Source organism: Pan troglodytes, chromosome 3 (assembly GCF_028858775.2).
Source record: "Pan troglodytes isolate AG18354 chromosome 3, NHGRI_mPanTro3-v2.0_pri, whole genome shotgun sequence".
Classification (NCBI taxonomy): domain Eukaryota; kingdom Metazoa; phylum Chordata; class Mammalia; order Primates; family Hominidae; genus Pan; species Pan troglodytes.
The window spans coordinates 33,780,096-33,806,476 of record NC_072401.2 but is presented as its reverse complement, the minus strand read 5'-3'; the positions used below and the strand labels follow the sequence as shown (position 1 = coordinate 33,806,476).

General features: G+C 34.4%; 1 long non-coding RNA gene across 1 annotated transcript in view; it reads left to right on the top strand.

Annotated features, from left to right (window-relative positions):
* The window catches only part of LOC134809872 (uncharacterized), a 104,377-nt gene that overhangs the window by 16,866 nt on the left and 61,130 nt on the right, over positions 1-26,381 (top strand). Inside the window, exons 2-3 of the long non-coding RNA XR_010156520.1 lie at positions 23,908-24,150; positions 25,463-25,562. This is a non-coding gene — a long non-coding RNA (uncharacterized LOC134809872). The remainder of the gene's footprint in view (positions 1-23,907; positions 24,151-25,462; positions 25,563-26,381) is intronic.

Sequence of the window (26,381 nt, the reverse complement as noted above, 5' to 3'; positions counted from 1 at the left end):
CTTCCTCTTAGTAGCCATTGATTTGATTATGCTCTGTCTTCAGGATCATACTAGTAAGGACATGTTTTATCTCTTGTTACAATTCTTTAAATAAATGTTTCAGGATCATGATCCTTCTTGTTTAAAATTTCCATTGAAAGCTCTTCTCTTGTTTGCAGCTGATCTGGGCACCATGGTTTTGGCAACCATTGAGTGGAAATTTCGCTCAACTTTAATTTTTCAGCCAGAATTGTGTCAGCTGAGCCAGTTTAGATTTCCATGATGTTGGTTACTGTTTTTGCTGTTAACTATTTATCCTCTTCAACTAGGACACAAACAATGTGAATTTTTCCTCAAAAATTGATATAGATGGTCTATTGGTATGGGACTCATCTTCAACATTATCTCATATCTTCTTAAAATGAGTTATCCATTTGTAAACTGCTGGTTTCTATGAATTATTTTCCTCATAAAGTCTCTGCAAAGCATCAACAATTTCACTACTCTTTCACCCACACTTCACCATAAATTTGATGTTATGTTTCCTTCAATTTTAGCAGAATTCATGTTGCTCTGGTAGGGCCTCTTTTTAAACTGGTGTCTTATCCTTCTTAATGCCTCAAACTAGATCTTGTTCAGGCATGTTACAACAAATTAGTACAAGCTTGTTTGGTGTAAAATAATATTTAAATCCACACACAGTTTTGTCGTAATACACACTTCCTATACATTTTTGAAGACCCCTTAGATGTTATAGCATTGATTGTTTTATATCTTGTATTATGTACGTATTTTTTCAAAATTTTGTCTTTGTTTCTGTTTTGACAATTTATTTTACCTGTCTTCAAGTTCACAAATTCTACTCTCAACTCTACCTGGTCTGCTTATTTATTTTTTAAGGAATTCTTTTATCTGATATTAGGTTTCTTTATTTTTTAGTATTTCCATTTGGCTCCTTTTTATATATAAATGAGAAGGAAACATATTGGGTACCTCACTGAATCATAGCTACACAGAGTCTGACTCCATAGACAATTGAAACTAGATGCTTTCTGGAAATCTACTTAGCACAAACAAGTGGAGGTTCTTATCAGAGTTATTTTTAGGATGGATCGATTTCTACCCTCTTTACCTTATGTTGTTGTGATTACTATTAAGGTTGCAAGTACATAGACTAAGGTTGGCTTTGCCTGATTCATGTGGTCACTTTTGCTAGTTCCAAGGCCTTACCACATATTTATGGAAAGTTTGACAAAATAGAAAATGAAAAAAGTGTGACTATGTCAATAAAAATTTGAGGTTCTTTATAGGAAGAGATTTCCTGGCAATTTTTTTTTCTCTAATCTCTTCCAGATAAAATCTTTCTTATTCTTTATAGTCTATTTGACTACTGAGTTTTCTATGTAAGTTTCTCTGGCCTATACTATCAAAGTAATTAATTTATTGCCTTCTATTTTCCAAGAAGACCCTCTATATAAGAGTGCTACAGCAAACTTCACATTGTATTATAATTACTTACTTTTTTGTATACTTCAGCATTACTAGATTTTGCAGTTTCAGTATTAAGTCCTCTCCATTTTATTTAGTTAACTTTGAAATACAAAGCCTAAATGAATGAATAACTAATTGAATGAATAACTTAGTGAATGTATTACAGAAAGGACATGAATTTCTCTTGGACCGAGGCAAATGCAGAGCAACACATCTCAGAAGGAAAGTTCCACATTGTGCATACACACATGCTTACCCAGATTACTATGGACATTTCATTTATTGTTTGGAAGATTAAGGCTCTTAAAGAGCCACAAGCAGTATTTAATCTTTAATTTACAGTAAAACACAGGCTTATTCCTCCTGAGTTTTAATTTACACAGTTATTCTAAGATCATACTGTTTATTATCCCTTCAAGATGAAAATAATTGGTCCTGATTTGGAAAATGGCCTATAATAATGAAATCAATGCTAGTTGCAATGTAACTTTCAAGCACTACAGAATGAGAATACCCTAATCTTTAAACAAAAATAAGGCAGTCGTGTGGCTTTGTATTTCAAAGGGAGTGACATGTCTGGCAAATTCACCAACACATATGTGGGTCCAAAATAGATTAAAAAATACTTGTCATGTCTCCTACGTGTATAAAAACTTGTTAATTCCATAAGGAATAAACTTTTATTCAAAACTAAACTGAAATTTTAAAATGAAAACTTTAAAGCTCTCTCTGATTCCAAATGGACTAAGGATGCTAAAGATTAAATTATCATTTCAAAAGCACACAAAACAAAGGATAAGAGCGCTTTAGGACTACAACCCAAGTTGCATAGTAAAAGCATGACCAAAGCAGCTTTTCTGTAGCCTTTCCTTTCAGGGTCCATGGAGACTTCTCTTAATTTCTCTTGTATATTGTGTGGTGTTGCTTCTGTGTCTTTGTCTATGTCTTTGCTTCTCACCTTTCTTTACTTTCTTTGTTTCTTTTTTATATCTATCTATTTATATTTTGAGAGTGAGAGAGAGAGAAAGTCAGGGTCATGAACTTTGTCAGATCCTTGGACATGTTTACCTAATACAATAGAAAAATACTCATGACTTATTTTTTTGTCTTTGTTAAGAGCCTTTAAGTGCTTAAACCTCCTTCATCTTTTCTCTAATGTCTTAAATTCTTGATTTAAAAATAAACATCAAAATGAATTAAAGATGCAACAGAGTGAGATAGAAATCAGCATGATCTTTTCTATAAACATGGTAGTATTTTATCTTTCCAAATAAAGCAGAAGAAATAAATGCAGAGCCAAAAGCTAGATTCATTTTTTTATTCTCTTTAATTAAATTATTAAATTAATTTCCATCAACAATCAATTACTGTGTGTCCCCTTGATATACAAAGTGCTATGCTAGTATTTGGTTTGGGTAATTGAAAAATTCAGGTGTGACTTTAATCACAGAGATAGGCTTAGTTTTGATTTTATTTAATTGCCAGGGGTTGGGGGTAAATGGCAGTGAGAGATTTATTATCAAGGGTTTATTCTACTGCCCCACCTTTAATCTACCTCAAATAATACTAAATTACATTCAGGTTGCTCTTTAGTTCCTAAACTTGAGAGACATATCCAGTTATTTCTACACCATAGCTATCTGGAATTCCCCTTTAGGGAGGAATGGACTTAAAGATTTTGTCCCTAAATTGAGCATTGATTTAAGGGGAAAGTGTGCTGTACACTTTTATTTCCTTTCATGGCAACAGTGATTGGCTGTGGTGAGTTCTGGTTGTAATCTCATTGCCTCATAGAGGTAAAACAAGGTCAATAAGCAGGTTTCTGTCTTTTTCAACTAGTAAATGAAATAAGAAAGGAGTACGATTTTTGTAAAATGATTTCCCAAAAGGCCTTTGTAAATACTGCACATTGTGATTGTTGCAATGATGTGAAATTTATCTTTTTGAGAAAGCTATACCCAGCTGTTTGTTTGATTTAATTGAGAATAATTAAAAATCACAATTTCTTACTTTCCTCTGTGAGCTTTAATATGAGGAAGAATAATGAAATCGTGCTTAATTTTAAGTGTGCTTGAAACTTTTAAAATGGATTTTGATTGGCTCACTAAAAACAGTATTCCGGGAGATATAAGGAATGGTATCTACTCTCAGCAAGCATATCATTTTGTAGGACAGCAGAGATACATACCCAAATATGCCAAACACTGATGTGTTAAGCATGTAAAGAATAGTGCATATAAATTGCTATACAAGTTAAGAGAAGTGACAGATCATGTCATTGTAGTAAGCATGAGCACTTCAGGAGTTGGCTGATTTTACTAGCATCTTGAAAGATAAAACTACTTGTAGTTAATAAAATGCAGTGAGCAAATGGATGGATTTAGAAAAACATAAGGATTTGAAAAAGGTAAATGTTTCAATAAAGCTCACGTATAGTGTTTACCGGACAAATAGTGGGAGATAAGGCTGGGGGAAAAAAAGTTAAAGCCAGACCGTAAGTGTCTTGAATGTCCAATACATAAATTTATTTAACCCTCTTGACAAAGTTAAACCATTGAAATTTTAGTGACACACGTAGCTGATTTCAGAAAAATACTGCAATAAGACTACTTTGTGCAGGACCTAGGAGACCCTGGGCAGGACCCTAGTGACCTAGGAGATGAAATGAGATAATATAAGTTTTGTTCCAATAGGGACAGAAGCAATTTCTCCCTCTCTCTCTCTCTTTAATGTTCACATACTGCTTTATTTCAAGTTGATTTATTGTTCATTTGATACTCAGTTTATCGTATCATAATTGTTTCTGCACATTGGTCTCCAGAATAAACAGAATTTCTAGTGAGCGGAGATTATGCCTCGCACTTCCATATCTTTAGACTAGAGAAATGCTATGCCCAGAGTATGTAGATATCCAATCAAGGAATAACTGTCGGGAAAGGAGAACAAAAAAATTGAAAAGTAGACATGCAGGTTTTGAGTGGCTCTGAAAATAGTGATGTTATTAACAGAGCAAGTGACAATAGAAGAGCCTGGCTTAAGATGGACAGAGGTTGAGCCTGGTTTTAAACACATTATGGTAGAAATATTGATGGAATATTTTTATCAGAAGTGGCCAGAAGGCAAGTGGGAATTATTAACAGTTGGATTATATTCTAGGTAAAAAAGGCGTGAATTGATGTTCCAAGATTAAGCCAAAATAAGAAAAAATAGGGGGTCGATAAGGTTAAGAAGTAATAATGGTAATCCCTGCCTACAATGGTTTCTGCAGATATTTGGAAAGTTGAGTCTTTCAATTCTGTAATAATCTGATGAATATTCTAAGGATAACTTGATAACTAGTAAGCCAGAAACAATTTTCTACATAATGAATAAAACAGTCTTGTGAAAAAAGACAGAACCATAGAAAGGATAGAATCACAGAAACCCAGAGATAATGAAACCAAGAACCATAGAAGTAAAGTTTTTGCCCCAAATTAGCTAAAATGGTACATTTTAAACATAGATTCGGTTTGTTTCCCAGTCCTTTCACTCTTCAGCAGCTGCATTTTTAAACATTTACAGTTTTTTTTCTTTTGGTAATTATATTCATATTTTACAATATCAGTTGCTAATAGAAAATGGATGCAAACCTGATTTACTATTCTTGCTTTATTTTATGTGTTAGTTGTTTTCCATTCCTGTACGGTTTCCAGATTTTCTCTTTGACTTTGAAGTTTGAGAATTTTATGCTTGTTTTGGTATGGACCTTTCTTTAATAACTGGGGAATGCTTAGGATGTTGCCAGACATGCAAATACCTTCTCAACTGAAATGTTTGCCATACACACACACATGCATGCATATGTGTAAGTACATATATGTGTGTGTGTTAATGTGCATATTGTATATACACAGCAAACACTGCAGTTGAGAAGGTGTTTGCATATATACACAAACATGCATATACATATACATTTAAGTAGATTGTATTAATCTGGTAATCAATAAATATTTACTAAACAATTAAAATCAGCTTAATGTGATGGGATAGAGCAATGAATAAACCAGAAAACATGCTTTCCTTTATTTATTTATTTATTTTTGAGACGGGGTCTTGCTCTGTCACCCAGGCTGGAGTGCAGTGGCGCCATCTCAGCTCACTGCAAGCTCCGCCTCCTGGGTTCACGCCATTCTCCTGCCTCAGCCTCCTGAGTAGCTGGGACTACAGGCACCCACCGCCACGCCTGGCTAATTTTTTGTATTTTTAGTAGAGACGGGGTTTCACCGTGTTAGCCAGGATGGTCTCCATCTCCTGACCTCGTGATCCGCCAGCCTCGGCCTCCCAAAGTGCTGGGATTACAGGTGTGAGCCACCGCGCCCGGCGCTTTCCTTTATTAAGCTTACAGTTTCAGGAGAATAGGAAAGGGCAGGAAAAAAAAACAAAATTTATTTGATAGAAAATATATTAAAATGTGTTCGATTCTGTGGAGCAATGTAATTGAAAGTGCTAAGTGGAGAATGCAGAATGAGGAACCTTGTTCACTAAAGAACTCGCTAAGAAATTGATAATGGCAGTGAAAGAGGGAGAGATACTCATGCAGTGAAGTTAAGTAAAAAGTCTGTGTATCAGAAGCATTTGTTTAGAACCCAGAAGATAGGAGGGTTGCTTTGTAGAAAATTTTGTAATAGATATAACCAGAGACTATAATTTGAAGGATATTGTAGCCCACAGCAAGGATATATTGTCTTTTGCTAGACAGGATCAAGGAGCAAATGGAGGGTTTGGAGCAGAGAAACAATGAGCTATGACTTTTTTTAATGTTTTGTATTTTTAATGTTTTATGTTTTTTTAATGTTTTATGATTATTTTGAAAGCAGAAGATGCTGAAATGGTAAACATTTTTACAAGACTATTCAGATTAACATTGAGGATAGGCTGACTCAAGGTCTAAGATTGGTGGAAGCTGAGGGATTAGCTTGGATGCAATTGCAATCCCCGAGGCAATTGACGCTGGTGGCTTGGACTACAGTGTTAATGAAGGAGGTGAAGAGAGATGTTGGGATTTGGGATAAAATAATGTTCGAGAAAAGAGAATTTGATGAGACTGTCTGCATGTGGCAAGGTAAACAGAAGAGTTAAAGAAGACATCAGGGTTTTTGGCCTGACAACTAGAAAGATAGATACAGTTACTGTTAACAGAAGCTTCTTAAGTTCCATTAGCAAAAACCTTTTTTTCATTTAGTGTCTAACTAAAATAAATTTGTCCATATCTCCTATATTCTGATGGTCTCTGTTCATTTCTTGTTTATTATTTTGATCTTATATTCTTTCACTATCATCTGGAGCAGAAATAATTGTATTAACTCATTTTACATTTTTGCTGGAAGGTCCACAAATTGTCTTCAAAATTTAATAAATTCATACATAGATGATAATCTGCCCCTAAAAAAACCAAATAAAAGACATCTCAAATGTATTTACTATTTTTTCAAGTAAGTTAAATATTAAAATCAATACTACCTGTACTACACTAAGAAAGATTAACATATGGCCGCAACAAATGCATTTCTTTCATGTTAGTCATACTTGGATTCAAATCTTGTTTTCTCTCTAATAATTGCAGAACTCTGCAAAGTATAGTATAATTTTACAGCATGTGTTTTCTTATATGTAAAGTGGGAAATATAAATCTATGTCATAGATTGTTTGAAATTTAAAGTAAATATTACAAGGGTAATACTTGGCAAGGCTTGATATCTAGTAAGGGTTCCATAAGTTTTTAATGATGCCATTATTTAGCCATGATTAAGAACTAATGAATTCTAGGGTCAGAAGCTCTAACCTAAGATACTATTTCTCTTTCTTCTCCTTTCAACTAATAGAAGATAAAGCAATTATACTTTTTATTCTGTTTTACATCAATATCTAATGGGGCTCAAACATATAAAGATAGGGAATATTGGTTTGAATGGCTTCATCTCATAATTAATGCTTGGAACTTTTACACTGAAATTTTTGTGAAAGTTTCACCAGGCAGTCACCACACCAATCCTTGAGCATCTATCTGAAATGATGTCTGATGGAGTAAAAATATTTAGTGAACACCACTATGTGACAAATAACTGGTAACACTTAAATTAATATAAGAATTACTTATTAAGTCTTTGTGTCATGATGCATGTAGCTCTTTTTTAATGAAAGATTCATCTAAAGCTCTTCAAAGATTTTCTCTACACATACAGAATAAACTAATAATTGCCACGTTTATACATTGTGTTTAGATGATTTTGAGTATGTGATATGTTCCAGGTTGTGGCTCTTGACATTTACATACATTCAAAACATTTCACAATTAGTACAGCACAGACCTCAGCAAATAAGGAAAGAAAGGATTTGTATACAGCCCGAATCCACAAGATTGTGCAGAAACTGAATATCAGCACTCATAAAACTCTCACCTGATCTTCACACGGGGTAGATATAACCAGCATTTTCCTACTTTACTAATAGGAAAATACAGAGGGCAAGTAACTTACTCAACAGCAGAAAATCAGGAAGTATAAAATCTGAAATTTGAACCCATGTCTATCCAACCATGAGTTGTTTTATTTTGGCCTTCAAACCACTGCCTCTGCAGGTGACTTGCCCTCAAAATTAATTAAAACTTGTTTACCCAATGTAGACTTAAGTCTTTACACTTGAAAAAATACTGCTTAACTGTTGTAAAGTGCAAATAAGAGGATGGGATCTATGGAAACTTCATCTACTAAATGTAAGATGCTGAATATGTTCTCAGCATGATGTGATTATGCTAATCATTTTAATAAGCCTCAGTGCATTCTAACACACACAAGGCAAATAAGAACTTTGTCTTGTTACCAAAGATATGTAATAACTTAGTTAATGAAGGATTAAAAATGAATCAGTAAGAAATTATGACTCTCTAAATCATATTATTAAGAAACAAAATATTTCCCAGCATCAACACAATTCATAAAAAAAATTGCACAAACGTAATGAGGATTTTACCTTTCAGGAAAAGGTAGAAATGGAGAAGGTGACATGATGCAGAATATACTCACTTAAGGCTATAAAATATAAATGCATGATACAAAACTTTAAAGACACATCATTTCTGTCAAAAACATCAGCACTATACTTCAAAATTCCATCACAAAGAACCCAGCTTTTATTGCAAAGCCTGGAAACATATACTGGAGATGTGTGCAATTTGAATTTCTATGTAAGCAGATGAAATTCAAGTTCACAAAGCCCATGTTTTTCATAGAGATAGGCCCTGGGAGCACTATTTCTTTTAGGTTATTCTCCTTGGACAGCGCTAACATTCTGGTAGGAGGTATTGTTTAACATGAAACATTTTGCACTGCTGTTAGTGGTTTCTGGGGTACCCAGTGGCCCCAGTTGGTGCGTAGGCTATATTCGTAGTTTAAATAGTTCTCTTGACTTCTGGTGATTTCTGTCAAACTGGAAATCCCAGCAGGAACAAAAATGACATTGACAGCCATGGGGTGGCCTGAATTGCATTTCACCTTCTAGAATTTTCACTCTTTCAATAAAGTGTACCATCGAGAGGGTTGGGAGGACTGTCAGGTCACAGATACACCACAAATGAAAAATGACATTAGTTTTGCTTTTTATATAACAGGGTCTGATGTGGAGCTTAGTTAAAGTCATTCAGAGTCTTGGATAAAATTTGAGAAATAAAGCAAATTTATTGTTATGTTTCAAAAATCTATTTGCCATACAGTTGAATTTCAGGAGTAAGAGATGCTACACCAACATTTTCCAATAAATCTAATAACATCTTGTGATACAGAGCCTTGTCACCCATAGTGGAACCTGTGAGCTGCCTGGCAGGCTCTCATTTCTAAGAACTGTTCTCTTCACAGATAGAGTTATTGGGCAGCTCCACCAAGCAATTTTCTTGATATATTAATACTGATATATTAATATTCCTTAACATATACTCTTGAGTGGTAGTGGTTAGGTGATTATGACCTAGGAAAGTCCCATCAGTCCCTTTTTCAGGGATTTAGAATTGAGAATAAAAATATTAAATCATTTTCTCTTGAGTGATTGGAACAGCAATATTAAAGCTTGGGAATAGTGGCTTGAAGAAATTCCATCTTGAATTTGGGAAAGAAAGCAATGGAAACATTGATTTAGAAAGAGACAAAGATAAAACAGACATGCAGAAAGGAGCAGAGCGGGAGGTAAAATTTATTGGCTTCTATACCCAGCTTTAATCCATAGTTGAGCCCCATTTTTTTTTCTGAAAAATGTCTCCTTTGTCTCTGTGACAAGGTTTTTTTTTGTTTGTTTTGTTGTTGTTGTTGTTGTTGTTATTCTTTTCTGTTTTCCCTAAGCCAATGCAAGGTGTTGATGGAATCAAAAGAGTTCTCACTAATATTATCTACTCATGGAAATAAAGTGTTTCTAGTCATGCCCTTCAGGCAGAAAGCATACATTAAGCAAATACCTTATGATAATGGAGAATTTGGATATAAAAAGCAACGTATTAAATTTTATGTCAGATAATCAGAGTAGCAGGTTAGAAAGATGTAGGTTTTAAATTCAAAAACATTATTCTGACTTGAATCCTAAAAGTAGTCTTGAGTAAGTTTTTGAGACTTTCTTCATCTTCGCTTCTCATAGGTCCGATTTATGGTTTTGTAGTAACACAGAAGCTCATATTCAGAAGGGGCTCATGCTTGGAGTTTAACATTTGCTTTTGTCTTGAAAATCTTAATAATTTTATCTTTCAATTTATATTATGTAAGTGAAGTTCAAGGGACAATGGAGCATGCACTGAGAGCTTGGAGCCTCAGCTTATATGACCCTGCTTCCTGCTGTCCCCAACCTCCGCAAGATGAGTTCTGGGTATGCCCACTTCCCACCTTCTGGCACCCTTGGCTCCCCTCAGACTTCCTCTCCCCACACGCTCTTTGCAACTGCAGCTTCTTACCACCCAGGGCTGCTAGTGGATTCCATCAATATTACCCCATCACTTTCTGCCCGTGGTGAGAGCCTAGATGCTGGTCAGATGCATGCCTCCTGGACCCTCAAGATGGGGCCAGACAGCTATTCTTATGTTGGAATGAAGCGTCACAGGACAGTATATTTGGCAGGTGTCTGTGGGAGTTTCTTACCCACTCCTGATCCAGGTACTGAGCATGTCGTGGTGCAGAGGTTGTGATTCTTGGGATTCGCCTGTCCACAGTGCACCACAGCAGTGGGCCACTAAAAAGAGAGATTGGCTTCCCTGACATTTTGCTATTTTTATCTGGGCTCCTGCAAATTATGCAGCTAGCCTAGGTATGGCGTAGAATAAGACTCTCATATTGATTCCACACTAGAATTTCGCCTTTTCAGGCTTGTCTGATGGGGAGAATGCTACAGTCTATAAGAGTTAATTTACATGTAGGTATTTTCATGAAAGGAAAACAAAAGTCATAATTGGAAAGAATAAAGAAATATCGAAGAGAAGAAAGCATGCTATCTGTCTCCTCTAGATCACCCTCCATAGCTTCCTAACTGGTTTTCCACCATTTGCATTGCAGGGTAGTGACCAGTTATCCTCAGCAGGGAACAGCCGCCTCTAATTTTGTCCATTGTGCTGTACAGTCATTTTTATTAAATAAAATGTTAAGAAACACCATGAAAATTCAAGAAATGGAGGATTTTATAACTAACTCATATTATGGGAAACTTAAGGTGAATTAAAACTGAATGCACACCATGTCAGCAAATATACTACATAGCAAGTGTTTGGTATGTAGGAGTTATTACTTAAATTTTTTGATATAAAAATGGCAGATGAAAATCAATTGCAGCCAGGCGCAGTGGCTCATGCCTGTAATCCCAGCTACTTGGAAGGTTGAGGCAGGATAATTGCTTGAACTTGGGAGGCGGAGGTTGGAGTGAGCCGAGATCGCACCACTGCACTCCAGCCTGGGGAACAGAACGAGACTCCGTCAAAAAAAAAAAAAAAAGAAAAGAAAAGAAAAGAAAACCAATTGCATGGTGTTATACTTCTGTCCAGACCAGGTAAACATACAGAAGTCCTATCATACATAAGCTGGTTCTTGATTTTCTACAAGAACGGAAGGAATGAGTAACTTGATATAGTTACAAATCACAGATGTTCAAGAATTCATTTTGGTCAATAATTTCAATCCCTTTCTATCAGTTCTTGCTAACATAAAAAGCAACATTGACTGATTTAATTTTTATATCTTCTAATTGTACCTTATCACCTGGGAGTAAAGGTGCTAACAGTGAAATAGCCAAAACAGGAAATAAATAAGATAATTATAGAGTTGACTTCTTATAAACTTGTAATCCACATATTACATAAAACCAACCAGGATCTATACACAGAAATAAAATTTTAAACATTGGGTACATGTAAAATTCTAGTCAGATTTTAAATAAGAGTCTTTGAATTTGGTGTTATTCAGTTGACTTAACACAACCGAATGAATCAAATGTTTTATAGTTGTTTACATTAAATAGGATTTACATGTGAATTAGAGTCTATATGAAGCATTAAAACTTTTCAAACGTCTAATTTTGCAAGTAGATTCCTATTGTAATTATACAGTCATCTCTCTTAACTCTGTAAACCTTGTTATTAATGGCACAACAAATGAAATTGATTTAATAAGTTCAAAGTTAAGGATTTGAAATTCTAATGCAGACCTAACTATAGCCGAATTTTGTAGGGTTACATATGTTTACATGAATGCACAAATGATAGCTTGATGTAGCAAGAAGCCATTGTTGAGTCTGCTGAGTGCCTATCTTTTTATCCAGGAGAAAACCAAGGAGAAAAGACGTCAAGTTACTAGTTCAGAATTTTACAATAAATAATAGAGCCAGGTATAAATAACGAAGATTAACTGGTATCTAAACTGGGCAGCTGCTTCTAAAATCAAACTAACATTTGCTGTTGCTTAGAATTAAAAAGTAAACTAATTTACATGTCTGTAATTTACCTCTTGAACTACTAAATTATATTACCACTTTCCATAAGTCATAGTGTATTAAAATTCAAAAGTTGAAGGAAACGGAGGACCTCATGTAATGAGAGCATGAAAAACTCAATTGTTTGCTTAAAGGCTGGCTAGATATTGAAACTAAACCACTTCCCCACAAAACTAATATTTTATTTCCCTTTGCATTTTGTAAATATGGAAATGCCATTCTGTTAACTTTTAACTGTGAATACAATAAACCATTCCAGTGGTCTTATTAGAACAGAACTATGAGAGAAGCCTAATAGGTATTGGAAACCCCATTTGATGTCATCATTGCAGAGCCAACGTTCTGATTAATATTCATTGGTTTTGTCTGAAATTGAAAGAGTATGATGTTTACCAACATATAATGGTGTTTATTCATTACATTGATATTTATTATGAGTTTTCACAATTTGAAATAATAACCACAAAAACAACCCAAATGGATTTCTGATTGTGCATTGTTTATAGCATCTGTAGAAAATATGTTGGCATGGCACTCACAACTAACATGCTTTATTTAAAATTAAAGGGAAAATAGTGCTAATTATAAACATTGTCTATAATAGAGCTTTGTAGTTTACATAATTACATTTTGTAAAGAAAGGAGGCAAGCTTGGTCTGACTTCATTTTTCCATTAGAAAGGATCTGATGGTCTTCTCCCATGGCACCAGCTGCACAGTTCTTTGCATGAGATCAGTGTGCTTCATATCAATAGCCTGTAGAGAGAGTTTACTTTCTAAGAGCTGCCTCTTGCAAATGTGCCAGGGGAGGATAATTTTGTACTCTCTAATAACATGCAGAGGGCTAGTCTGGTCCAGAAATTTTGCTTCACAAGCTATGCCTCTACCAGCATTGCCACTGGAAATCCCAGTCTCAAATAAAAATGTATTTTTTTTAACCAAACACTTACTAAGAAGCATTTTCCAAACTAAATAAGTATAAATAAGAAGGTGGGAATAATTAAATAAGTTTTTCTATGATTTTTAATCTAATTCTTTCCTCTCATTTTTACATGTAGAAAAAGTATTAAAAGATGAAAATTGATGTACAGTGATACAAAAATTAAAATGACCTAGCTAAACACATTCTATTTAAATTTTCAAGGTTGTCAGTGAGAAAAGCTAAAAGAAGCATTCCAAGTAATGAAAGGATATGTCTTTTTCTCAAATTAATGTAAATCAGCATATTGGAAATAGAATGAATTTTTCAAATGTTTAACAAAAAATTAATACAATAAAGAAAAATTCACCGAGTTTACTTTGGTAACAGAATATGTGTGTAAAGATCTTCTGGTGCTGTTTTGATACCTTAGACTGTGTCTCTTTTTGCAGGCAAATTGACCTGCATGCCTTAGATAATATTCATCTCCATATCTTCAGCAGCTAGAATGGCAGTGTACTGAAAAATATGGACTATTATAATTATGATAATTTTATAGCATATTTTATGAGGCAGACAAATTCTAGGCACCTCTCTGCTATTGAATTAACTGTGCAACCTTGGATAAGGTAATACATATTTTGGATCTTTTGTTTCCACGTCTGTAAACTGAGGAGAGGGCTGGTAATTACCAACAAGTAAATTTGCCATAGTGTAACATAATAGCTAATGAAAACCTCTGATGACATTTTTTACTCAATAACTTTAGTGATTAATTATATATGAAATGCCAATGATAGAAAATAAAGGCAAAGGCAAATAAAGAACATAAAAGCACTTCATGATATATGATATAATTTAGACTTGTTCTATGTATCACTTGTTAAAAAATATGACAAGAATGCAAAAGCAAAATAACATCAGTAGCCTTTAAAGCTTAGAGTAGAAGAATTCTGCAATACCAAGCTATTTAGGAATATAATGTTAATCCTTTCTTCAGGGATTAAAAAACAAAACTAATAAGGTAAATATCTTACTACTCCTTGTTGAAAATTTTAAATTACTTCATAATGTAACCTGCTCCAGCAGACATTTAATTATTATTAAATGCTAGCAGCACATATGTGCTGGTGATATTTTCCTACTGCTAAGAATCTTCATCTTTTTATATGCCTGAAAATATTTTTTGGAGCCAAAATTCCTCTTGGAAGTTTTCCCTGTTTATAATCTTTATTGACTAGTCACAGGCTGAGAAATGAAGCTTGTATAAAGAATGACTGTTCTTATTTTAATATATTTTCTTAAGACAAATGTTGAAGAGCAGAAGAAGATGAGACTTTCACTGAATTAAACTGAAATGTAAATACATCACTGTTTCATATCCTGAAAAATAAGGAAGACTAAGCTGCATTAGGATGATTGATAACAAAGGAAATACTGGAATGTAACATAAATCAAATAATTTGCATTATTCAGGGCTAAGAAATAAATAGCTCAGTATAACTATTATGCCCAGTACCAAATAAAATTTAAACCATTACTACAGAAACAGTTTATATCATCTTAATACTCGATTAAATGTAGTTCTATTTATTGAGCACACATATAAGCTAGGTCCTCTAAATGTCCAGGTTTCAAAGATGAGTAAATCGTGAACCAGAATTTACAGTCTAAGAGAAAACTCATTGCTCATAAGTATCTAATTTCAATGTTACATGATAAAGAATGTATCTATGCTATTGCTCCTCAACAAAGTGCTGTGTCTTCTACAAAATGACTTGTTTCTATCTACTTATAACATCTCATTGGGCTTTGTCATTTTCTTCCACACCCAAGGTTTCTGGATTTAGGGATTTGGGTGGAATCTAATTGAAGATGAGTAAAATATGTTACTTTAGCACATTGAATACTCACCCTAGTCATTAATTCAAGAATGGACCTTTATCCACACTCAGCCAATTGGTATCTCTATGATGACTCTACTGTCTGATGGCAGATGTATGCTTAATTACTATAAGTGTCCATGTTTCCAGCTGTGTAGGAAATGCTATACAGGATAATGTTATTATAATATTTTGTTTTATGGGCTGGAGTGGCAGCCCTTTGGGAGGCCAGCTGGGAGGATCTTTGAGCCAGGAGTTAGAGATCAGCTTAGGCAACATAGTGAGACTCTGTTTTTACAAAAAATTAAAAAAAATTAGCTATGCATTGTGGCATGCATCTGTGGTCGCAGCCACTTGAGATGCTGAGGTGGGAGAATCACTTGAGCTCAGGAGGCAGAAGCTGCAGTGAACTGTGCTTACACCACCGCACTCCAAGCTCAGTGGCAGAGCAAGAACCTGTCTCAAACAAACAAACAAACAAAAAAAGAACCAAAAAAAAATATTTTGTTTTGTGCCTAGTTTTGCCCCTGCCTTTCCCATATTTTAAAATTTGAAATAATAACTATTTTTTTCTTAAGCCAAGCTGAGTTGCATTCTTAACATTTGCTACCAAGATGGTCATTCATACATTTATTTTTCTTCCTTGCATGAATTTCACATATAATTAAAACCTATGTTAAACACACAAGGAAGAAGTTTTCTAAAGGTACTACATAAGTCTGATTCTTCATTTATACTAGAGAGAGAAGAAAACTCTTAGATTATAGAAACAGAAAATTTATTCAAAATAAATATAGAATTTCTTCAGAGATGTTCATTCTTCTTAAAATATTTCACTAAGGAGAGTTAAATCAGGTAATAGGAATTCCTACGTGTTTTAGTTGAACATTTATACCCATTAGTATGATTTTCTAGTAGATTAAGAAAGAATTCAGGCTGGGTGCAGTAGCTCACGCCTGTAATCCCAGGACTTGGGGAGGCCGAGGCGGGAGGATCACAAGGTCAGGAGTTCAAGACCAGCCTGGCCAACATAGTGAAACCCCGTCTCTACTAAAAATACAAAAATTAGCCGGGCATGGTGGTGCGTGCCTGTAGTCCCAGCTACTTGGGAGGCTGAGGCAGAAGAATTGCTTAAACCCAGGAGGTGGAAGCAGTGAGCCGAGATCACGCCACTGCACCCCAGCTTGGGCAACAGGGTGAGACTTTGTCTCAAAAAAAAAGGGGGAGAGAGAATTCATGTTAATGGGGGTTCCCTACAGCAAAGAGCTATCCTAGTGAGTTTTCCAAGATTAGGCATAATGACAACAGCCCCAGTTCTATTTGGAGAAAGAGTTCAGCATCCTCTGTGGTACAACATGATCATACAGACCACTACGGGAGACTGTAAGAAACAAACTCCTGGGATAGACTGACTGCAAGTTCTAGAGCTTAAAGAAGATCCAGAGAGGACACGGGAATTCCATTCCCTCAAAAAGATTTAGTCTTAATTCTAAACTCTGTATGAACAAAATGAACACTTAACAACCTAACTTAAATAACTCATAAAAAGTGCCAGATTTTACACCTGGCAAAAAAAATGAAAGATTGACAAAGCTATTTTTAATGTAAGCAACAGTTGTCTAAAGGAGTTCTATGGATCTTCACTCTGTGTGCTTGTTTTATAAAATCTAGAATTTGTTTCTTAAACCCATCTTAGCGTTTCAAAAGTTCTGTAATGGAAATTAATTTGGGAATTAAATTAAATGTGCTAAAACATTTTGGAGATGAGCTCTTTAACTTTTTCTGCCTGACAATTCTAATTTTATGAATACCTTAGGATCTAATTGATTTTGCCATACCTCTATGTTTGTATATTTTTTAGGGTTATAATGGACTAGGATTAACATAGTTTTACACTGACCTTTACTGAAAAAGTTACTTATGTTTATTTTAAATTAGATTATCATAATTGCAATTTCAAGACAAAAATGGCATACTCAACTTACCAAAATCAGTGTCCACCTGCTACAATTGTAAATTAGTTGGGTGACCCCAGGCAATGGATGCTTTCTGAGCTCTAGAGTCCTCTATGTAAATAGGAAACAAATAGATTTTCTCTATCACAGACTATATGTGAATTAAATATGCCACATAATTATCCTGAGGTCTAGCACATATTAAGCTTCCAAAATATTATTATTTTTGCACTTATTATAATTTTTGTGTTAGTATTTTTAATCAGAATAATATATTCTCATTTTATTTTCTACTCTATACTCAATACATCAAACTTTCATATATTTAAATATAATTTTCAGGTTAAAAATATAAAAATATGATAAAGTAGGTTTAAGAATATCTGAGAAAAAATATGTGATAAATTTTATTATGCTAGTATTAAATATTTGACAAGTCCCGTTAGTATTCAAACATATAGATAAAACAAAAACTAAAGGATACCTTTTGTTTGCACATTCACAGCAAATAAGGAGATGTTGGAAATCACTTGGTTATCACTTGTTAAAAATAAATTTTGCACAATACTTGGTATGGTTATAAGTAGTGCTATTTAAAAAAAAGTTGTGGCTATTACCATATTGTAACATCATTTTAAAACTAATGAAATCTAGTATAAAATAAATGTTTCAGCTCTCAATATAAATTAAAGAGGTTAAAGTTCTCAAACACTTTCAAACAGAATTGAAGTGAGAAACAAAATGGATTTAAGGTACCATTCGAAATTCTCATATTGTACTTTAGCAGAAGGTACATTTTATGTAAAGAAATAATATCTCATAGGTGGGAATTGAACAATGAGAACCCTTGGACACAGGGTGGGGAACACCACACACCGGGGCCTGTCGTCGGGTTGGGGGAGGGGGGATGGATAGCATTAGGAGATATGCCTGATGTAAATGATGAGTTAATGGGTGCAGCACACCAACATGGCACATGTATACATATGTAACAAACCTGCACATTGTGCACATGTACCCTAGAACTTAACGTATAATAATTTTAAAAAAAAGAAATAATATCCAAATGTCCCCAATAAGTCCCTCTTTTAGGGAAAAACTGACTATTATATATTGATATAAAAGAGAAAAATTGGTCACACTGTTAACACTTGAGTCCTGTTTTGGTTTTAAAATTACTCTGGAATTTTGGAAATCATTTGAATTCAGAACATGTACATACAAGCAGAGCATATAAAGACACTAACCATTCAGAACATTAGCCAACTGGAAGCAATGGTTAAGGCCACCAGTACATTCCAGCTGAATATCAGTCCTGCTCATAAGTGAAATATAAACATATTTCTCATGAAAACAATCACAGAAATATTCCTCTTAAATTTTAATTAGCCATGTTCTTAGTTTGCTAATACTTAAACTGTCTGATGTTAATATTTTGGAGGTTTTAATTAACAAGTACAATAGGTTGTGCTTAATGGCATAATGAGGTATAACGTGATTTTATGGTTCTATGTTAATACCCAAATATTAACTGACAGCCATATATTTATATAAAAATTAAATATCTGTTCCAGTCAAATAATACCACATTGATTTCATTAGCATTCATAAGGTTTCACAGCTGGAATGTAAATGGTACTTTTTCCCATTATAACACAAGTTTTTTAGTTGTTATAATTGGATATATTATTTTACCTTCCAATAATATCGATAAATAGGCTTATTTCTAAATAAACACATTTTCAAGAGCAGGTCAAGAGGAAATGATTTTATGTAAAATTGCAAAAAGAAATTAATACTTATTGGTAATTTAATATGGCCCAGGCACTTCACCTGGATTATCTCATTTAATCTTCTCAATTAAAATATATAGTACATATGATTATTATTATTCTTTTACAGAGAGATATATGTGAGTATAGAGAAGTGCCATAGTTAAACAAAGAGAGAGCCAGTATCTGAATCCCAGGAAATCTTTTTCCTAACCCTGTGCTTTTAACTTCTGTGTCTTTCTGCTTTCCAAATAAGTGTTCTTATATTTGGTTTTAATCTGAAATTGAGTGTTACTTCCATCTGATATCCTGTATTGTGCTGTATTTTATCATTGCCCAATAAATGCTGTAATAATTGTGTTTAAATACCAGTCTTAATACGTGATGATCACCCCATAAGTAATGTTTTTTTCTTCTCTCATTTGTAACGTTCTGCTCTACATTGTGATAATTTATGTATGTGTTTTATGTCCTTGGAAAATATTATAATCTCAATTTATGTGTTCATTCATTCACTCAACAAATGTTAATTGAGCATCTACTCTGTGCCTTGCACTGTTCTAGTTGCTGGGGACACAGCAGTGAAACAAAATAAGTCTGTCCCGAAGCAGCTGATACTCTAGTTGGGACAGCAAGACAATACAAAATTAGTATAGACTGTATAAGATGATGATAAGGGCTAGGGAGAAAAATGAAGCCGGTAGGGGGAATTAGATAGTCCGTTTTAGAGAGTGTTGTTTTATTTAGTTTAGTCCAGTCCTGGAGAATCTGTTGATAAGGAACATTTCAGTGAGGAGTTTAAGTTAGGGATGGAGGCCTGCAGACCTCAGGGAAGGGAGAGTTCCAGCCAGGGGGAACAGCAAGCAGAAAGACAAAGAGAGTAAATATATTAGGGTGGTACAAAAGTAATTGCGGTTTTTGCCATTACTTTCAATGGTAAGCACCGCAATAACTTTTGCACCAACTTAGTAGCTTTATCCCTTGTACCTAATCGTGTGTTTCACATAAAGGTATTAGAACTATAAATAAAAGGGATGACAGGACATAAGTGTCCCTTTTCTGGTTCTAGCAGGTTTCTCCTAGCCTTTATCTTACAGGTTTCTATGATCAGAAGTCATCGTAATAGAAAATTCACCATTTTAGGCCTGGAAAATTTAGTCTGTTCTGCAGGCTCTGCGTTATACTAGTTCTGTGGCCTTAAGCAAGTTAATTTAACCTTTCTGAGCTTTTCTCTAAGGAAAGAGGGTGTGGACATCTGTTCCTGCCTTCAGACATTCATACAGATGGACTCCAGGCCATGCTTTTAAATTCGACTGCTTATTTCAATCACTGGGGGAGTGATTTTTTTTTTCTGTAAGCGTCCTAATTACTGTCAGTTTCTAAAATGGGAACTAGGACACCTGAGCAGTTATTGCAAAGCTGGAGACTGAGCATCTTTTTTTCTATCATTGGGTAAGCATGTCCCTGAGTTTGTAAAAGAAGGTTGAGAAAGGTTTCTATGGGACCGTGTGGGATGCTGGAAACATTTAGCCAGACTGAACTGCATTCTAACCAATGTCTCACACATTAGAAGGGTAAGAAGATGGCTGAGACAATAGAAAAGAGAGCTATGGGAAGGAAGTGACTGGGATCACACCAACAATTGGTGTGTGTTTCCTGTGGGCCACTGTGAAATCTGCAGAACAGGGTGTTTTGCTTACTGCATAACATGAAATCGAAACAAATCTTTCTCACTCCCTATTTTCCTATGTGAAGGCAGATCTGCTATCACAATACTCCTTCTTTCTTTCTACCCTTTCATCATTCCAGCCCTGGGAAACAATTTTTACTTAATACGACAATGATTTTGGACTTTAAAGAAAAATGTCTTCTTGGAAATGTGCTGCCTACAGGAAGCACAGATTGTCTTATCCATGCTCTGTGTTTTGTAAGGGCAGGGCCTGCCCCCGAGGAGGCTACATTCATAGCAGAGAGATATGTAAAATAAAATTTAATTTTGTCTTTTACTTGGAATTGACATTTAAATCACTGAAATGAGATTTTTTTTTGACTTGAAGTGACCGGGGAAATCTCAGAGTGCTCAGATAAGTTATGAAAGCTGGTGCATTCAAGCCTGGTTTGGGGTGGGGAGTAGGGTGGGTACTATTTTTCCACCCTCCTTTCAAGTGGTGGAAAAATAGTACTCACCCTTCTCCTCACCCTAAACCAGGCTTGAATGCACAAGGGTAGCAGAGGGTGAAGTTGTTATCTGTTGCATCCTATCGATTTTTCTTTTTAAACACATTAGTTACAGTACATTTTACTATCATATTTCACATGATTAAATGTAAAGAGTAGAAAAGAAGAGAGCCAGAATAGATTTAAATAATGGAAAAATAAAATCAGTGTTAATGGTTCAGTAAAATGTGGACTAAATTGTCTACAGAGACTAAATTGAAATTTAGGGCCTGCATTCATTAGACAGATCATATAGGTATTTTCATTGAACAGAATCAGAGTGACAGCCTCCATTTTGTTTTAGTCTTACAGACAAGTATGCCTTCACAGTTTAATACAAAGTATGCAAGAGGATAAAAGGGGTCACATGTACACCACGCTCTGCATCTACACTCAGGGTGTCATTTGTTAAACAGATACCTTGAATTGCTTCACCTCCATATACATTAGGTTTTTTTAAGTGTAAAATGAGGATAATAATGTCATCTGCTATATATGGTAATTGAGAAAAAATAAGCTCTATAAGAAACTTTGGATGTAAAGTGTTTATTAATACAATTATACTCTTGCTGTGCCTATTAAATTATTGATTGAAAGACACACATTTATACTTCTTTCTACTTAAGCTTATGTTTTCTGTTTTCTACTTCCTTCTACTTAAGCTTATGCTTTGTGGTATAGAGTAAATGATCACTAAACCTCTCACTTCAAATCTTATGATAGTGTTTTTCTATCAGCATGTGTTTATAGTAAATCTGCGTGAAAAATAAAAGCCAATGAATAAAGAGTTTTAAAGATGACCTATCAATAAGCCAATATGTACCAAACAAAATATAAGAATAGGTTATAACAATTATTGTCAGTCTTTAATTCATATGTAAGAGTAAAATGACATTTTAGAATAAAGTTGGGAAAATAGTTGCATGTGATTTGAATTTATGTTTAAAATCTGAAAAAATAAATTGGTGAAATGCTGTAGTTTAAAGACACTCTTATAATAAAAGCAGGTGCTTTTCTAGAAAGGTATATTGAAACAAGTATGTATATATGGTGTGTTTTAAGAATAAATTGTCTAAGGAAAATATTTGATAAAGATGTTTTCAAAGTTGTGATTTGAGATAGAATATAATTAAGATTAAAGCCTTGATAGTTTACAAGATAACAATGTGCCATACCTTATCAAAGGAATTATCAAAGGTTTCTAATATCCTGTGGGAAAAAGGGGAGTCCTATGAAAGAACCACCTAGACCATGAAAAGAAGTTAATGTTGTCCACTATAAATAATTCAGACAAATTTAGCAACCTAAGAGAAACAAAACAAATGTGTATCTTTCTGCTAAGTTAGTTATTGAGTACACGTAGAGCTTTATGGTCTAATAAGAGAAAAATAATAAATTTTCTTTGTTAGTAGAAAGTCAAGAAAATGGAGGGTAGAGAGCCTGAAGGTAGGGGATTTCTACTGGATGAGTGATTAGTTTTTGTTATGATCAGTTCCTGCTCTGCTACAAAGTCAGAGGCAGAATATAATCTACATTTTTGGTTGCCTACTCAACAACCATTTTCCCTTGAGTCTTTCTTAATATCTTGGACAAGCACCCACTGTTCTTCCACTCATCTGTATGCCTTAGGGAAAGCTGACTCCATTCTCTGGCCCCAACCCTAATCCTTATTTTTCCTACATATATTATCTCAACTGTCAAGCCTTATGCTGTGTGTTGGCCCTGTCACTTAGCTGATAATGATGGACCGCAGGCATTCTGAATCTAGAGTCCATGCTCTTTACCACTATGCTATTACTGCCACTATCATAAGAGACCACCCACATATGTACCATATGGCAGTAGGAAAAACTTAGAAGACACTGGAAATATTCACATACCCCCAATTATTATAACATGAGCAAAAAAACCCAACTATTTTTAAATTCATTTTATTAGAAACTACAGCTCAGTGCTTAATAGATAGTAATATTATTTTTGTTATTATTTTGATTAAAGATATATCTATCAGAGGACATTAGCCATTTTTAAAATCCATTTTCAGAGCCAACTCTAAGAAAAACTGTAAAATAGGTGAAGTGGTGTCATTGCTTTTCTTTTTCCTTGCTCTTGTTTCCAAAGTTCATGTCCTCAGCAGCTTACTCTCAATTAACTGGAGCCCACATGCTGCCTTTTACCAGTCAGACTTCTAGAGCTGAAATGCCTCCAAACGGTCATTTTCTAAACTTTCTCTCCACTAAAAGGAATTTTGTGCTTCCTATATCAGAGTGTTATAACCAGCATAATGACAGGAATCACATAGCTCAGCTGTAGTCATTGGTTAACGTTCTGGCCCATTTATTTATTCATTTAATCAGAAAATATTTGTTTAATAATTGCCATATGCCATGGACAGTGAGACAGATATAGAAATTGTGCCATCCCTCAAGAAACTATTTTACTTATTGAGTATATGTAATCACATATGAAAGTAAATAATTTGCACTAACTAACCTTTGGTAAAGGTGTCCCTAAAAAAGTACAGGTAAAATTCTGTGGAATGTCAAAGAAAGAGATTACTTTTTCTGTTAGTTCTTAGACATTTTAACAGGGGTCTTAATAAAACAGAAGGGCAGATCTTTAATTTTCAGTCCTCATGATTGATTGCTTGGGTTTATTTACATTATTTCTTTTTGTTTTGCTTTTCATCACATTTAACAATGCCAGTTAGAAGGCCATCATCTTCATGCAAGACTTGAGGATGAAGGAACCTACTTAAGGCTTTTAAGAGGACAAGAGACAGCACTCTTCTGTCTCCTAACCACTGTCTCTGACAGTTGCCTACCAATGACACACTCCCCTGTGTGGTGATTATGGATGTCAGGCTGAGAATGGAAGCAGAAACTCAAGCCTTCTGCTAATCTAAACTATGTGTAAAAAACACATCTTATTATAAGATCTTGACTTTTCGTAAGTACTTTACTTATTGTCTTTTATAAATATACAGGACCTTAAAAACAACTCTTCCAGATTTAATTGTCTTTGAGACTTTCACCATTTCTGATCTTAATCAGTATCTTCAATAAAATAAATAAAGTGTATCTATACAACATCTTTGAAAGAAGGTTTTCAGCAATAGCAGTCTCATATAAAGGACTACATTCTGAGATGGCTGTGTATACATGTAGTTGTTTTCAAAAAAATGATAGTTTACATCACATTTTTACTTTGTTGTCAATAAAATAAATATCTTAGTTTTATTTTTTATTGCTTACTTAATGAAGAAAAATGCTTGATCTGAAAAACCAACAGGAAGGTTGGCTGGAAAAAGCTTAAAATATTTTCTATGAAACGTATTTGTTCTCAAAAGTATATCAATTTTGACAGGTAGAAGGCAGCCCTCACATTTGGCTTGGAGGTGATTGTGAGTATAAAAAAAGAAAACCAGCCTGCTTTCTGTCTAATGGTCTTAATCAGCAGCTGGCTAAAACCTCTAAACTATACGTTTTCCAAGCAAAGATTACAGAGTAAAGAACCTTAATCCCCTAACCACATCCAGATTCTCATGAATTAATTCATTAGTTCATAAATAAATTACATCCTCAACCCTCAGCCTAAACTAATGTGCAGTCATTTATTTTCATCCCCTTTGGGTGTCTGAGTGTTGGTTCAGATTTCTTTAATTACTAATCAGCTACATCAACAAGAAACACATTATATTATATTCAGAGGAAATAGAAATGAAGGGAACCTCTAAAGGCTAGACAGGTATTTTCTTTGTAAGATGTTCGTCTCTCTCTCTCTCTCTGTCTCTCGCGCTCTCACTCTTTTGATTTCTCTCTTGTTCTCTGTCACTCTCTTTGGACAGGGATTATCTTTGCTATCAGCAGTGGGAACACTTGAGACAGTACAACTATAACTTAAAATATCCATACAATCAACTCCCAAGGACATTTCAGAATTTGTAGCATAAAACTGTTAACCACCCAAAAGGGAGTAAATTCTAAAGGCACTGGGCCACACACTGCTGTCCCAGGGGAATAAAAATGAGATGTCTCATGGTTGGTTTTCTGTTTGGTTCTACTAACCCAAATAATAATTAATTAATTATTGATTATTTTATAGTCATGTTTACTTCTTCAATAGCAACTTATCCAGATGGCACTGCTGTGTTTGAAGAACAATAATAAACTTGCCACATAAGAGATACTTTTAGTTTAGTAAATCAAATTGTTCTACTCCTTTTAACAATACTAGGCTTGCCATTTCCATTATTTTACAGGATTTCTCTTATTCACCATATCTTCAGTGCCCAGCATTATTCCTGGAATATTCAATAAGATCTGTTTGCAGTGAACGATTGTTTGGATGAATCATTGTATGTAAGTACACAAATTGATTACTATATATGTATATATATGCACACACACACACACACATACACACACACACAGAGAGAGAGAGGAGAGAGAGACTTTATTAAGCACCTAATATGTGTCAAAACCCAAGTTAGAAAATTGCATATTTATAGGTCTTGATCTATCCAAGAAACTATCAATTAGTGTTTTTACTGCTATTTTAAAGAATGGAGATATAGGATCTGAAATATGACTTGCTTAAGATGAAATAGCAAATAGGTAGCAGAATTAGGATTTAAACTTAAATTTTCTAAAATTTAAGAAATTCTAAAATAGTATGTTTGTTAAAATTTCAACAGATCAATTAATAAAAGTCAACTTCTAAACTATATTGAAGATATCATTGAATTTATTTTGTCTGTCGATGGCGATTGATATCTTTTTTTTTTTTTTTTTTTTTTTTTGAGACAGAATCTTGCTCTGTTACCCAGGCTGGAGTGTAGTGGCTTGATCATGGCTTACTGGAGCCTTGAACCCCTGGGCTGAAGTAATGCTCCCACCTTAGCCTTCTGCATAGCTGGGACCACTGATTTTAAAGTTACTTTAAAGTTTTTTGTAGAGACAGGGTTTTGCTATGTTTTCCCTGGCTGGTTTCAAACTCCTGGGCTCAAACAATGCTCCTGCCTCGACCTCCCAAAGTGCTGGGATTACTGGCATAAGCCACTGCGTCTGGCCTTGACATCTCTTTAGTTAGATCATGATGTTACTACTATAGGATTGTTTCCATCATATTAACCAGATAAATAGAATTCCCTGTATTTTATTATTAAAAAGAAAACAAAT